Consider the following 15,260-nt stretch of genomic DNA (forward strand, 5'->3'; position numbering starts at 1 on the left):
AAGACTAAAGCAGTCACAGGGGTGACAAATGGCCCTGAGCATGGTGGAGCTGGCTGCACCCCTCTAGTTAGAGAGCAGTGTGTGGGCAGAGGTCCCGCGGACTCCTTTGAAAGCCAAGAACTCCCCTATAGCAAACTCATACTATCTCATGGGATCAAGACCACAGATTTCCCCTTTGATTTTCAAGAGCTCTTGTCATACCAAAGAAAAGCCACCATTAAATGTGTACCACCTTTGCCCCTGCACTTTGAGAAGCTCTTATCACAGGAGAGACCACATTTCTGCTTTCAGATTTTGGAAGGACACAGAATCTATTGCACTTTCTTACAGTGCCCTAGAACATTGGCTCTAAAGCAGAAAACTAATGATGGACAGGTTGCAAAACAAATTCTATGAAGTTTGCTTTGTGAAGAAGCTGATCCAACTTTTTTTTTTTTTTTTTTTTTTTTCCCTCCGGCAAAAGCAGGTCTGACAGTAGCTAGCTGGAAGCTTTGTTGCCTTTTTCAGATATAGCACCTAATTTTGTAGATTTAATAGCAGAATTCATATTCTATTTCCTTCTGTCATATGCTTGCATAGATGAGCTTTTAATTTACTTTTTTTTCCAAGGGTAAAGATATGGATTTTCAAGCCACACAGAGTAAGAACTGCGTCATTTTAGTACAATTTACTTGAACTCTATGTAGTATTTTCATAATCTCATCTTCCACTCTTGTATATCAGCATTTTTTCTGTATAGACTGTGTGGCTTGTATGAGGTCTTGCTTTTGCTATAGCCGTTTCTTGACAGAAGGATCAATCCTGCTCCTGCCAGGTGCTGAAACTGCTGAACTCTCTTTGGCTGAATAAAAGCTGTGGGTGCGACAGCCGCAGCTCTTGGCTCCCCTCTGTGGAATGCTACATTTGTATTAACATGTATCTTTCTTTGTGATTTTTTTTTTTTTTGAAACTGAAAATGATGCCCTTTAAAAGCTCTTCCTGGAGAGAGAGAGAGGGAGGTTGAGAGAGAGGGGAAAAAAAAATACACTCCCCTTGGAATTTAACCTTAATTTGAACCAAGATCAGTGAAAGAAAAGCACTTTCGTGCATTGTTCACCAGCTCCACCCAGCCAGCCCCTTATCTAACCTGAGTCTCTATTGCCTATAGCTTTGTAACTTTTGCAGTACTATGTTCCACATGCTCTTACACGCTTTGAAACCAAGCTGGAGACACTGTGACATTGTAATACCAAGAAACACCTCATGATCCTATCTTGCGAGTCCTTAGACCTCGCAGTGCGGCAGCAGGGACTGTCCTTCCACGGGTCTGTAAACGGCCTGGTGCAAATAAGCAGCCGTGGTTACTCCTGACCACTGACGATGGTGACAGCAGCTTCTGAAACCCCTGAGTCAGTCCATCCCTGAACCCCAAACCAGGGGATGTTTAAACATTAGTAACTCTTCGTTTTAACCTGATTCCTTAGATTTCATTTGCCTTTAGAGGGAAGCAGTCAGCCCTGGATTTGCATGACGTCAGCTTGGGGTCAAAATTCAACCTTAAACACACACATAAAAAAGCAAGCTTCCTTGTTTGCTGTTGAGAGGCGGACTTCCACTGTACGTCTCCTATCGTCTGCACAGGGGGAGCAGCCAGTAGATTGCTTTCCTATAACTTTTCACTTCCTAGAAAAGGCAGACAGCTGCTCCACGTGTGGTCCACCTTCATGCTGTCCCCCATCCCCTATCAGCCATCTGCTCCCTACAGTCATCTCCCTTTCCCAGCGTTCTTCAGTTTCTCCTGACTTGTGACCACTTGGTCCGCCTTCCCCCGCTTACTGTCTGCTTTATATCCCTTCTCCTTCCACGTCCTCACTCTTTCTTCCCAGCTCTCATTCCTGCTTAGCTCATGCGCCACACTCACGGGCCCTCTCCCAGGCTCTCCAGGGTCTTGCCTGAGCCTGGCTTCCCCAAGCCCATGGCCCTTTTTGCTAAGTGCTGTCTCCCTTCACCCGCGGGCAGATGTGGCAGACACCTGGCACAGGGCAACGGGTGGTGCCACCCCTGCCAGCAGAAATGGCATCCATCATCTGGGGAGCAAACTTCTTAAAGTCCATGAGGACTGCTCGAAATAAAGACCAAATATCGTGCAGCCCAGAAGGAAAGAGAGGATACTATTAAATGCACCAGAGACTTGCCACGTGTCCTCCCCTTTTTTAACAACCGCCGGCTGCTTTTCTTTTAAAGAGGTGTTTTGCGAAATGCGGTTTGTTTTCATTCTAGATAGCCTACTAATAAAACCCTTTAAGGAAATACGGCATATGGCATTGTTCTTACACTCCTCGAGTGTTTGAAAGACCCCTTGGAATGAGTGTGCACCAGGAGACGGTAGGGAGGAAGCAGGAAAAATTGAAATATCAAGGAGACACGGTCAAGCATGAATCATTTTGGTCTTTCAGTTGAATCTGAAGCAAGATCAGATTTCACATCCACCCTCGACGGGACTGGCATTTTCACACACACTGCAAACCCGTTGTCGTGGAGGTGGCTTGATTTCATGGTTATTACAGGGGCCATTGGCATATATTTAAGCCCAATTTAGATGAGAGGGTTTTTTTTTTTCTTCTTTTTTAAAGAAAACTGCTGATCAGAAGAACAGTTACTAATAAATAAATAACCTTTCAGACAGGTAGGCAGTTTTAGTAGATACCCACCCGCCGGGGACCTGCAGCCCAGGCGCCTCAGCAGCGGCTGGAAGCACAAGTGACCCCACGGAGGAGCGAAGGCGGCTGCAGCCCCGCGGAGCGCCGCGGAGGGAGCGCGGGCGCGGGTCTCTGCGCCCCTAGAGCGCCCGGGTGCCTCTGCCCCAGGTCGCTCCGAGGCTCGGCCGGCAGCAGGAAGAGGAGGAGGAGGAGGAAATCCCCGGGCGTGCGGGAGCGCTCCGGCCGCTGCCCGCCCCGCGGGGACCGCCCGGCCGGCCGCTGCCTGCAGCGACGGGCCGGGGCTGACTCGGCAGCCGGGTCTGGCGGGGCGGGGGGCACTAAGCTTTAACAAGTCAGGGGGGCTGGATTTCAACACAGTCACAGGCTGACAAATGTGCCAGATCCTTCGCTCGCTCCCCAGTGCTTTGCAGCGGGCGGGCAAGCAGGAGAGAGGCACCGGCTCTGGGAAGGGAGGCTCCCGGGCCCGCCCTCCCCGCCCGCAGTGCCCGGCAGCAGCCTCCCCGCCCCCACCGCTCCGGCACCGATAATCCCTTTGCCGTCAGTGGCAGCCCACACACCCGGGACTGGTGTGTGCCTGCGGGACGGGGGAGGGACGGGGAAGGGGGAAAATCCCCGCGCCTTGCTGAGGGCGTGGGCTGCGTTTCGGTCCCCCCCCGCGCAGCGCTCCCCAGCCGCGTTAGTGACCGCCTGGGGCGCCGGAGCCGGCGGCAGCGCCGACAGCAGCGGCCGGTGAGCCCCTCCGCCCCCCAGGCGGGGCGATCCCCGTTAGCGACTCTGAAAGCGGAGAGGCGGGGAGGGCGCCGGGCAAACCGGCCGGGCAAACCGGCTGTAACTGCAAACGCCTTTCGGCTGCCCGAGCTTTAATTCCGCCTGCGATCATCTTAAGAAGCCCCTGTTTTTAGTAAACTGAGCAATCATTTTGTAATTAAACCAGTGTTACTTTGGAAAAACGATTGTTTCTTTTTCTTTTTTTTTTTTTTTTTTCCACGTATATCTTTTTAATTTTCGAAATATCCGGCCCCGCTCATACTGGCTCAGGCGTGTTGCATCTGCCAAACCGCAAAGCCTATAGAGCACAGGTCCTTGCAGATGAGGAGAGCTCCAGCCTGTGCCTTCAGTAAATTAAAGAGCTCTATGTCTTCGCGTGTCTGTATATTGACTATTTTCACAGGGGTTTAGCTGTGATTTGCAGCTCAATATTGAAAGGCGTTATTGATACTTCCAGGGAAAAATTGAAAAAAAGAATTTTTTTAGATTTTTTTTTTAAGTATATAGACAGCTGATATTTTCTCTGTGGTTTTTCCTGCTCTGTTTTTTTCCTTACTAGGGTTACTGGCATGGGAACAGGACTGTTGTGCTTCACAACCTCATCAGCACATGCTGTGTATTTGCTGCAGTCCAGAGGATCTGATTGTTAAGAATTATTCGATCCAAAATATATATGTTGATCGTTTGTTCTCAAACTGCCCTGTCACAAACAATTCACCTGGTTAAGTGCAATGACCTTCCTTCTTCTGAAATTACAAATTTGAAAAGGAACGACCCCTTTCCATGAATGTATTTTCTGATCAATGTGTACGGTAGCTTTTCTATTCCAGCACTTCTAGAATGGAGACAATACGTACAAATATTAAAAAAAAAAAAAAAAAAAAAAAGAAAGAAAAAAAGTGGGAAAGTATTTATGCCTTAGAAAACGCACTAATTCGTAATGAAGTCTTACACATTACCTAAGACTTAAAAGTATTGTCAAATCTGCCTGTACAGTAGACTGAAATGTTCTTGATTTCTCACATGAGTATATATTTGCTAGAAAGTTCAGAACTTCTATGCGAAGAACCCCCGTTATGAGACAATATGTGAAAAATACTGTATCTCTTCTTTATTCACATCTTCATAGCATCGAGATGAGACTGGAAACGCATACAGTTTTTTTCCAAACATTAAAAATCTAAACTACTGCTAAAAAATATTGAGTGGCTTTTGCAGTTCCACCCTGCAAAGCACTGGGCATCTCTTAGAGACACTTAGAAATGCTGTTATTTAATTAGTTCGTATTTACTTATCACATTCCACTAACACATGGATTGTAACATGCTCTGTGAAACAACAGTCCCTGTTTTAAAGAGCTGATGACCAAAGGTTGGAAGTACCTCCAAAGGCTCCCTGTTTCTGCCACTAAGGTATTTCCAGCCCTCATTTGGCTCAAAATCAGCGAAGGCCCACACAGCTGTCTCCCAAGGGACCTGCAGTGAGCAGCTGATCTCTCAGTGCAGCTCTCCCCTTATGGTGCTTTAAGTCCAGTTGTGTGTGTGTTTGTGCTTGTGTGTGTGTTTGTGCTTGTGTGTGTGTTTGTGCTTTTGTGTGTGTGTGTGTGTGTGTATGTGTGTGTCCCTCCTTGTGGGTGGGAAACTGAGTCCCAGTGCAGAAGGAACTCACCAGCAGGTTGGTCTCTCTCAGGTTCCTAGAAGTGGCAGAAGGAAACCCACCAGCTAATCTATGCTGCTGATAATGGAAGAGTAGAAACTATCTGCATCCCAGAGTCCTCTCAGACATCCTTCAGCATCCTTAAACACTTTCCCTTGCTTAGTGGTGTTTAGAGAGTGATCTCAGCTGGCTTCATTCTTAAAGTAGGAGTCAAGAAAAGATGGTGTCAAGGGAAGAGGAAGCATTTGGAAATTGCTTTCATTCAGCGGGACATTGCTGTGTATCTCTTGGCTGTCTCTCCTATCCATCCTGGTTCTCAAGTGAGGTTGACCTAGTGGCTTGCCCTCATACAGGCTTGTAAAAGTTTTTTACTTCAACTTGTATGTCCCTCATTTGTACGTATTGAATTTTTTAGGAAACCATAGTCTGAGCAAGCCATCACCACCCTCACTGTTGTCAAAGGGGACAGATAGCCAAGAAAAGCGAGGTGAAAAGCCGGAGGGGTGTGAAGGTGAAGGAGCCGAGCTGAGGCTGCCTGTCTCAGACAGGTTTCAGGCTGATGGCCAGGCTGGTTTAGGAACAGGCTGAAGCCAGTGGGTCAGAGCTCAGGGTCCATTTGTCACTGGGTTTGTTTCCAAAAGTGGGAATCTTCTGGGTAGTTTCAGCCAATGCGAGCATGCAGGTTGTCCCCTCTGCTGAAACACCCATGGAAACTCAGAAACAAGGGGTGCCTCCCTCCTCCAAGGCCACTTGCTGCCCTCAGAGAGCCGGGACAAGAGTCAGGTCACCATGATCCTCTGCCAGTGCCCAGGCACTGAAAGAGAAAGGGGGTCTCTATCTTAAACTTGGTTGGATTTTATAATTTCCACACGAATTTCGGATATCCTAGTGATTGCAGGGGGGAAAAAAATAATCAGCCATCTGTCCAAATGAAAATGATACTTTTGAATCCAATCGCCTTTGTATCAGTTTCACTGGAAATATGGAACGCTAAAAATTAAAGCCACAGAGCTGCCTTCAAATTCTGCCTGTTAAATCGTGATACTTTTTTTAAAAAATGGAATTCTGTTTAATTTGACGAATCTCTGATATTTATTTTCACTTAGCACTGCATAACATTACATGCAACTTTTGGCCCTGGAAGGGATGAAGGGCGGGAAACCCTGGACAGATTTAAACCAGGAAGAAGTGCGGGCTAACTAATGTCTGACTGGTCCAGAGAGCTGGAGATGGTGCCCTGCCTTGCTTTTACTAGAAAGAAATCTGGCGTGAAAGCAGGATCTTTGTTGCCTAGGAATTAAGTTGTTGCTGCTGCTTATTCCTTACCTGAACCCCTAATCCTCTGTTTGTGCTACAGCACAAAACAAATTATTTCTCGCAGACCAAAGGGCTCCCTTGTAACAATTAAAGTCTATTGTGTAAAAGTATAAATGGCACATCGATCGTTAAGGTAAGCTGACTTGTAAAAAGTAATTCTTGGACATGAAGTATGTGGTCATTCCATGCATACTTCGGAGAAGTCATTATGCACAGGGAGGTAAACTACAAGCAGTAAAATGGTTAGCTGGTCAGTTATCATGTATGCTTGCTCTAAACAGACCTCAGCAGAAACAATGTTGAGTTTGATCCTACTTCTGCAGAAGACAGGAATATTTTGCTACTGCTTTCCCTGGGAACAACCACCTTATTCTAGATTTTTTTAAATTTCTTAAACAAATAAGCAGCCTTCATCCCTCAAATAAAAATAAACCCTGAAGGCACTTTACAAAGTGGGAAATACCCTGAAATCCTTGAACCTCGGACTCTACTGAGGTCAGTGCAATCTCGGTCCACACTAATTAGAAAAAGAAAAAACCTACCCCCTGCCCAGGGAGCGTTTAAAAGGAGGAGTGTGAACGCACAGAAACCAGTCCCGTCAAGGTCAACTTTGTCTTGTGAGAGGAAAGGCGACAGGGTCAGCATTATTGTAAATGGGGAAAGCCCCACGGGCGCTGGCAGAGACGGTCTCTCTCTCCTCCTGTCTCCCCTTTGGCCAATGTGTCCCTTGCTGGGGGCAAACCTCTCACCGAAGGGGACAGGATTTCCTATCCCCCGACTCACTTCCTCAGCTGGCCAGTTTAGGGCTCCCGGCTCCCAATTTAGGGTGGGGTAGGAGGACTGCTGTTCCCGAGAGGGCAATTTAACTCTTGCGAAGCTGGGTGTCCCTCTGACATACCTCCCCCTCCCCGAGCAGCCAGGAGGTCCCCGGGTGACTGGATCGCTTTGGTGGGCCCCTTCCGTGTGACTGCCAACACCTAAAAAAAAAAAAACAGTTTTGAAGACATCATTTGCGAGGTGTGGCAAACACCCGGTGAGACTGGGGCTCCGCGCCTTTCTCCAGTGCTCCGCGGGCGCATCTCTGGCTGTCCTGGCCGCTCCCCCTTGGCCTTCCGCGCCCGCGTAAGCTCTTGCGGGGCCCCCGCAGCGGGCACTGGGAAGTTTGGAAACACGAGTGGGTTCTGCGGTGGGATGGATGCGTGTGTGGCGGTGCTCAGAGACACGTGAGTGAGCCGCAGAGGTTTGCATCTCTAGCCCACCTCGCCGCCGCTCCGTGTGCCTGCGGACACGCGTGGAACACGCACCCGCACCCGCACTACGCGCCCAGGGCCCCGTAACCGCCCGTCATACACGCAACGCGTTTAACCGCTCATCGCTGTATTTTGCTTGGCTTTGAAAATTAGCCTGTTTGGATAACACCCGATAGAAAACATTTACGCTGGAAGCCAAACAGGCAAATATTTTAATCTCTCATATTAACACAGCGGTTTTCCAATCGGTTGGGTTTCGCGCTCGATTATTTATTTATTTATTTATTTGTGCGTGCGTTATCCATTCATTCGTTCTGTTCATTCATTCATTCATTCATTCGCCCCGTCATTCATTCATTCCTCCCTCCATCTCTTGCCCTCCACCGACGAGACCGAATCCGCGGTCACCCGGGCTGTGCCTGCTGCCGCTGGAGGCGGGAACCCTCGGCGGGGTTTGTTTGCGCGCCCGTTGCCCTGGACGGTGTCGAGGTGTGACAGTGCCGAGAGACCCCACCCCGATCCCTGCTAGGGCGGGCTTCTGAGTGTCCCTGCGGTCCCTGGAGGTGGCGGGGCGGGGGAGAGGGTATGCGCTCTGCGTGCTTGGCTGCTCTGTGCTTGCGGGCGGCTCCCCATCGCTGCTAAGGGTCCGCCAACTCGGCGTGAGCAGGTGGGGACCGCAGGTGCTGCGGCTGCACCCGGGGCAAGGGCCGGTGTCCCAAGGTGGGGAGGTTCCCCCGCCTGCAGCCCGGCTGACATGGTGACGGGCGTCGGGGTCCACCGGGACAGCTAGGGGAGCGGCGGGGCTCACCGGGGCCGCCCCGAGAAGGGAAATGTCAAGAACCTCCAACTCAGGCGGTGCCGACTCGGCCGGCGGAGGAAAGAGTGCGCAGTCAGACCACCAACGCGCCTTGAGCCGTACAATGTGCCACTTAATACACTTCTGTAATTTAAACTACTGGGGACCCCCTCCTTCCAAGCCGATTTTCGATATAGGTGTTTTCTCATTCCCCACCCCCCCCTCACTTTTCCTTTGAAATGCCCCCACCCCCCTCACCCTCCCGCTCCCTTTCTTCTGAGCCCCGCTCTCTAATTCTAGATGAGTATTACTTTGCTCTTTTCGTTGGCCAAGCACAATTGTGTTATTGGAGATAATGAATTCAATCCCCATCAAAGAGTATTAGGAGCGCCTTGGCCCTGTAGTGCCTTTTTTCAAACAGGGAATGAAAGGCAGAGAGAAAATTCTCTGAGTAGCCTCCGCGATGGCAGCTTTTGAAGTGAACGGAGGCGGGCATTGTTGTTCACGTTTTTGTCCATACGGCTGAAGAAAGACCGGCGGCTTTTGATGAGAAGATGAGAACCGCCTCGTAAGTTGAGCAACAAGTTAGATGGCGAAGTCTTACCGCTGCCTACTGCCTGTGGATAACATATGTCCCGCATTAATAGGGGCTCAAGGGAACAATTGCCCGGGGGGTGGGATGAGGGAGAGCTCTGCTTTGCACTGGTCAGCGTCTCTTTCTTCTCCCGTCCTCTGGACCCCGATGCCCCGATGTTTTTAAGGGAGACGCGAGGACATGTGCCATGGCTCTTGGGTTGCTCGGGTGTCCGCAGGGCCAAGCCTGGGGCAGCCGGGAGGAGGGCCCCGGAGCCGGCTGAACAGGGGGACCCTGGGGAAGGGGGACGGCGACGTGCGGGGTCCCCTCCGTTTACAGTTTCCGATGGTTCTATCAGGGCTCCTGGTGGCCGGGGCTTGATGTTAGATCTGCTCCGTGTATTTGGTAGCGAGGGAACTCCCCTTTCTAAACAGGAGTATTTCTCTATTATTGTTGTGGGGGTTTGGGTTTTTTTTTTTTTTTTTCAACTAAATGTGGAGTCGAGACTCGGTTTTGTTGCCTTGGTTTTTTTCCCTTTCAAATTCATTTAACGTACTGACATACCTGAAGTTTGTAAAGTATTTCCTTAGGTAAAGCAAATAGGCAAGGAAAAAAGGAAGAGGGAAAACGTCTGTTGGCCACATCAGATAACCTTAGAACTAGAAAACTTGTTGCATACATTTGAATAAGTTCAGACATGCTCTTATTCCAATCTCCTGCCCCGCAGTTCAAAGATTCCCCGCCCTCGGGGCTTTATTATGCTAAAGAGGTCATTACTGAGAGTCACTATGGAGAGATCCTGGTTTGCAGAATGAGGCCCACCTCCTGGTTACCAACATGTTTGCATTTTCCGCCGGTCATAACCAGAGGAAATGTGTGTTAGCAACCCGCCGGGCAGGCTCACAGAAGAGAAGGAATAAAGGGGAAAATACGTTTCAGCCACTGCGCGGTAGATGGCAAATGTAGATGATTCATTAGGGAGCACTCAGGGGTACCGGGCACAAAGGTGGTGTTTGCCGTGGAAATGGTTGCTGCGAGGGCCAGATCCTGCCCCCGGGATAGGATCCTTTGCGCCTCGGTGCCCGGGGCTGGCTGGGAGCGAGGTGAGGGCCCGCTGCGGGCCGGCCGGAGCCCGAGGGCGCGGCTGCACCCTCCTGCCCCGCCAGCGCGGCGTGGGGTGAAATCACGTGGGTCCCACTCTCAGCGGCGTGGGCCAGCTCCTGGAGCCCTCATGAAGAGAGTGCCAGCCCCGGGGGGCACACGGCATCTCCGTCGGACGGCTCATGGCCAACGGGTGCCCGGTCCGTGAAGGGGATGCCCCCGCCTCCGCTGCTGGGGGTGGTTTCTCCCCCGGCCGGCGGCGGACTCGGCACCCTTTCACTGCCAAGAGGTGTGTGAACGGGACTGATTTCGGAAACAGAAATGCGGTCGCCCGAAACATATCCACCCGGGGGCCCCCGTCCCAACCTATTCCCCCCGGGAGCCCAGTGAAGGCGAAGGACGGGAAGTCGCAAACCCAAAGCCGGGCTGGGCGGCAGCTGGGCAACGCCGCCCGCTGGGAAAGGCTCGGGCCACCGGGACCGGGCGGAGGCTGGCGGGGGCTGGCGGGGCAGCCGCACCCGCGCTCCGCGCCCGCCGGGGCCCGGTCCCGCCCGCTCCCGTGTGGCCTCCGCGCCGCTTCAGAGCTTCCGCCGCCGCGGAGGGACCTCCGAGACGCGCCTAGGGCAGCGGGGCACGGCGATGCTCAGGTTCAGAGCGTGTTCCGCCTGCTGGCTATAATAATAATAATAATAATAATAATAATAATAATAATAATAATAATAATAATAATAATAATAATAATAATAATAATAATAATAATAATAATAATTCTACCCATAGCTCGACCTTGGAATAACGAGCAGGAGTACCAACACTTCATGACAAAAATTAGATTACCGACAGTAAAAAAGTAGTAGCAAAATAACGACGTTTCCCCTAAAATAGCCCGCCTGTGCAAAACCTATTCGAGCAACGCTCCCGCAGCGGAGGCGTCATTCCGGGAAATGATCGTTTCAATTAATTCAGCTAGATGTAGGAGTTTTGAGGTGGGGAGAAGAGAGGAGGTTGCAATTTTTTCCCTTCGCAGAGACAAATGGATTCTGCCATGAAGCTACATGTGTTTTAAATCCTAATGACTGGAGACAAAGGTGAGCGCTGGCAGTTTGATCCGTCCAAAGTTCAAAGCTCTGAAATCTCAATGAGTTTCTGTTTGAGGTGAAGGGGAGAAACACAAACACCATGGCACGGCTTGGGCCAGAAAGCTTCACGGTTTGGGAGTGAAATGCGAGGTTATTTACTCTAATCTATCCTTAACTGCTACTTTGTCACAATGGGCAGAATAATTAGTAGAAAATAACCAGAGAGAACAAAGGCAGGTTTTCTTCTTATCGCCTCCCCTTTTCCACTCTTCTCTTCCCTCAATTATTTTCTCCCGCTGAAAAAGACCTTTCGACACCGCAAATCACAGAAAATGTACTAGCTATTTTTTTTAGTTATTGCTCTGCCTTTGCTAGTAGCTGCGAAGCCTGATTTTGCATTAAGAGAAAAAAAATGACCCATTTTGCAGCACCGCCCTTGACATTTAAATAATCAAACTAATTGCATTTTTATTCTAGCTATTAACCATTCTCCTATATTTCCTAACACAATATCGCAGCGTGGGAGTTTCGCGAGGACTTACGTGTACATTCCGTAGCCCAGTCACTCTGAACTACTGTGGTCTGATTTTTGCCTGGTCATTGTGTGTTGTGTATATTTCCACTTGTCTCCCCTGGAAACAAGTACATATTAATTATATATATGTTAATGTATAGAATGTGTGCATCTATATGCCTCCCGAGAGAACTTTCTATCATGTGTTTATATGAGGATAATTTGCTTCTTCACGAATTAAAATGAGCAACTAGAATGAACATGAAATGTATACATTTATTAAGTCTCCGTTCTTAAAATATTTTTTCAGAGTGATTAATCACACAAGCTCACACTTATGTGCCTACATCTCGTTTTATCATAACAGAAAATAAATAATACAAGGTGTCTTGTTCTCGCAATCAAGTGCTTTATCTATAATATTGCTGTAAAATTAAAACAGAGTCAATTGCTCTTTTAAGGGCTAGTTGGCGTTACAGCAAGGGATTTAATTTATTTCGGGTTTGTGTGGACGGACCAGTAGCCATTCAAGTGTTCAATATCTACTCAACATTTCAAAACAATTTTTGAAGCTATGCCGAAAGCTTAAGTGTTTTCTCGCGCCGTTATGTTACGATTTTCTTATAATTTATTGACATGACTGTTGCAGAGGGAAAAACTGACCGGGAAATATTTTTTTCTCATCTTTCGGTCCCGAACATTTTAAATTAATTTCTTCCAATAAACTTGCACCCTTCGATTGTTTGCCGATGTAGGTGTCAGTGTTGTCCACTCGCACTCAGAAAACAACCCAAGAGGTATTTGTGATTTTATTTCTGCCCCTTGATCTGGGCGGCTGAGGTTGGTTTTATTCCATCCACTCTCCGGTGGGAAAGTGCTCCGAGAAGGTGCCACGGGAGACGGCCCCATCCTGCCCCCCTTGCCGGTCCACACAGGGACGCCGGAGCCCTCGGCAGAGGAGGGTCCTGCTGTGCCAGGGCAGGACTCACGGCCGCTCCTTGCCCCCGGCTGCGGGGGCTGCCCTGCCCAGCCGCGCCGCCTCGACGGCCCCTGCCCCGCCGGCGCACCCTGCAAATGCACCCGACACCCCCCCCCGCCCCTCGCCCCGCCGCCCCGGGTCGGGGGCCTCCTCACCGCCCAAACTCCGTGTAAATCTTTACAGAGATCCCCCGCCGCCCTAAATTACTCCCCGCTTGTATTTATTGACGTTAAATGAGCCGTTTTCGTTCCCTTGCACGTGGCCAGTCGGGATAACTGCCGTGTAGGAAAAGGCGAAGTTCCCCTATAAATTGCGATGATGGCCGGAGCCTGCAGCCTGGCGGGCCCCCGCTTTGCCTGTGTCCCGGACGCGGGGCTGAGACACCACCTCCGACACGGGCAAAGCTCCCGCACCCGCAAGTTCCTTCCCTCCTGGCACAGGGTGAGCGGTCCGGCTGGAAGGAGATGCTCGCAAGCTCCCCTCTACATATCGCGGGGCGGGGGATGCACCTTCTTTCCTATTAAACCCACTTTGAGTTTATTTTCGCACTGTGGCTGGGGGCTTCTTGAGTAGAGGATTAAAGCAGCAGCAGGGCAGCTAGGAGCGGGACAGAAAACAGGGGACTCTTCTTCCCTCTGTTGACTTCCAAGTCTTCAACTGAGCACAGAAAGCTGCTCTTCCTGCGGCGAGAACCCGCGTTTTTAACGTGAGACGCATCCCTGTTATGTCAGTGGACCATTGCCCACCGCAGCCACCCTTTGCCTACGAGAAGAAAGAGAAGGAATATAATCTGGATGGCGAGTGGCGAAGGGGCACAGGCTGTATCCGTGACAGGCTCCGCTCCTTATCTCTGAGAGGTTTGGAGCCGCGTCGGTCCGCTTAAACTCTTTTATTACCCACGCCCCGAATATTTCTATTACACACGGTCTGTGCTCCTCAGCTGATATGTGAAACCTGCTGCCTTATCGCTGTCTGTCGATTGATATTTTCTGTGTACAAGCGCAAGGCATTAAATCAATGTCTCCACTCTGCAGTGGCATAATCTCTGCAGACTGGTCTGTGGGAGACAAGGGAAGTCCTGCTGAAAACGGGCTTCATCCTGTCTCGATTCGCACAAAGTCCCTTTTGACAGAAAAAGAGTGACTTTAAATAGGATCCAACTGCCTGGACCTGGTGCTCAGCAGCCCCGAGCTGGCCCTGGCTGCCGGGGATCTGTTGGTGCTCGCCACTTCAGAAAATACCGAGGGCGAAGGGGCCGCACAGCCGGGTCATGGGGTACCCGGCCAAACCCGGAGTCCCGGGCACACACCCCCTCTCCGTCCCGCTGTAGGACTCGCAGGCTACAGCCCGGGCAGGACCCGCGGTGAATCTGCGCCCGACCGAGCGCACCCGCGCAGCACGATGCCGGCACGGGCTCCGTCTTGCCCGGAGCACCGTGCCCATATCCCGACCCTCGCCGCCGGGCTACCAGCGACTGATCCGGCCACACCTGCAAAGCCCGCGGCAGAGGGGCTCTCCAATACTCTTTTTCTCCCGTTTTTCGCTGGGTAGTAGTGTTGAGGGAATTTGGTGAGATTTCTGGGGCGCTGGCTTGGCTTTTCTTTTCTAAACCGACCCTTAAATTTAGTTTGCCGCCGCTGTCCCTAAACCATCAGAGGGAAATTATGTGATAATTATGAGAATTACCCAGTATTTTAGCTGGCGGCCGTGCACGAAGGGGGCCGAGCACAGCGAAATCTGTTCACGTTTAACCCCTCCCCGACGATGCCGCTCAATGGCGACCAGCGCGGCGGCTGTTATTACCGGGGTCCATCCGAGCCAGGGCTACAAAGCGAGAGGTGGGCTGGGAGCTCGGCCCGGCCTTTCCAGCGGCCCGGGGCGAGGCGGAGCAGAGCTACAGACGCTCCCCTCGGGCGTCGCCCCGGCCGGCGGGGAAACGCCGAGTTTGGCCGCCGCCGCCCCGGCAGCCCCGGCCGCAAAGCACCCGGGAGGTTACACCGCCTCGGGTGGCTTTTTCCCTCCCTCTCAACTTACTCCGGCACCGTGAATTAAAAAAAAAAAAATATATATATATATATACCACCGGATACACACCCGCACACGCCGGTGGCATCGCAGCGCCCGCAAACGCACCCTGCGAGCGCGTCCTCTTCCTTCCCGCGGCAACGCCGGCCCCTCCGGGCCCTCCGCACAAGCTTGGCCGTACAAATTGTTCCTCTTCCCATCCACGCTTTAGCGCTACGGTTGGTTATTTTTCTGGCACATGTCTTCGTCCTCCGTAACCCGCCCCAGAAATTTGGAAAGAAAATAGCAGAAGTCTCTCATAGTTAACATTTGATTTATTTGAAGTCCTTAACTGCAAATGATCAAAAACATACTTCACGCATTAAATTCTCAGTTATCGTTTTAAATCAAAATATTTTTTTCAATTACAATCACATTTATAAAATTAACAAAATTTCTTAAATTCACGTGTAATTCTTTTTTTACTGTCATTTAAAGCAATTTTCAGCTGTAAAGAAAGAAA

Source organism: Tauraco erythrolophus, chromosome 6, assembly GCF_009769465.1.
Source record: "Tauraco erythrolophus isolate bTauEry1 chromosome 6, bTauEry1.pri, whole genome shotgun sequence".
Taxonomy (NCBI): domain Eukaryota; kingdom Metazoa; phylum Chordata; class Aves; order Musophagiformes; family Musophagidae; genus Tauraco; species Tauraco erythrolophus.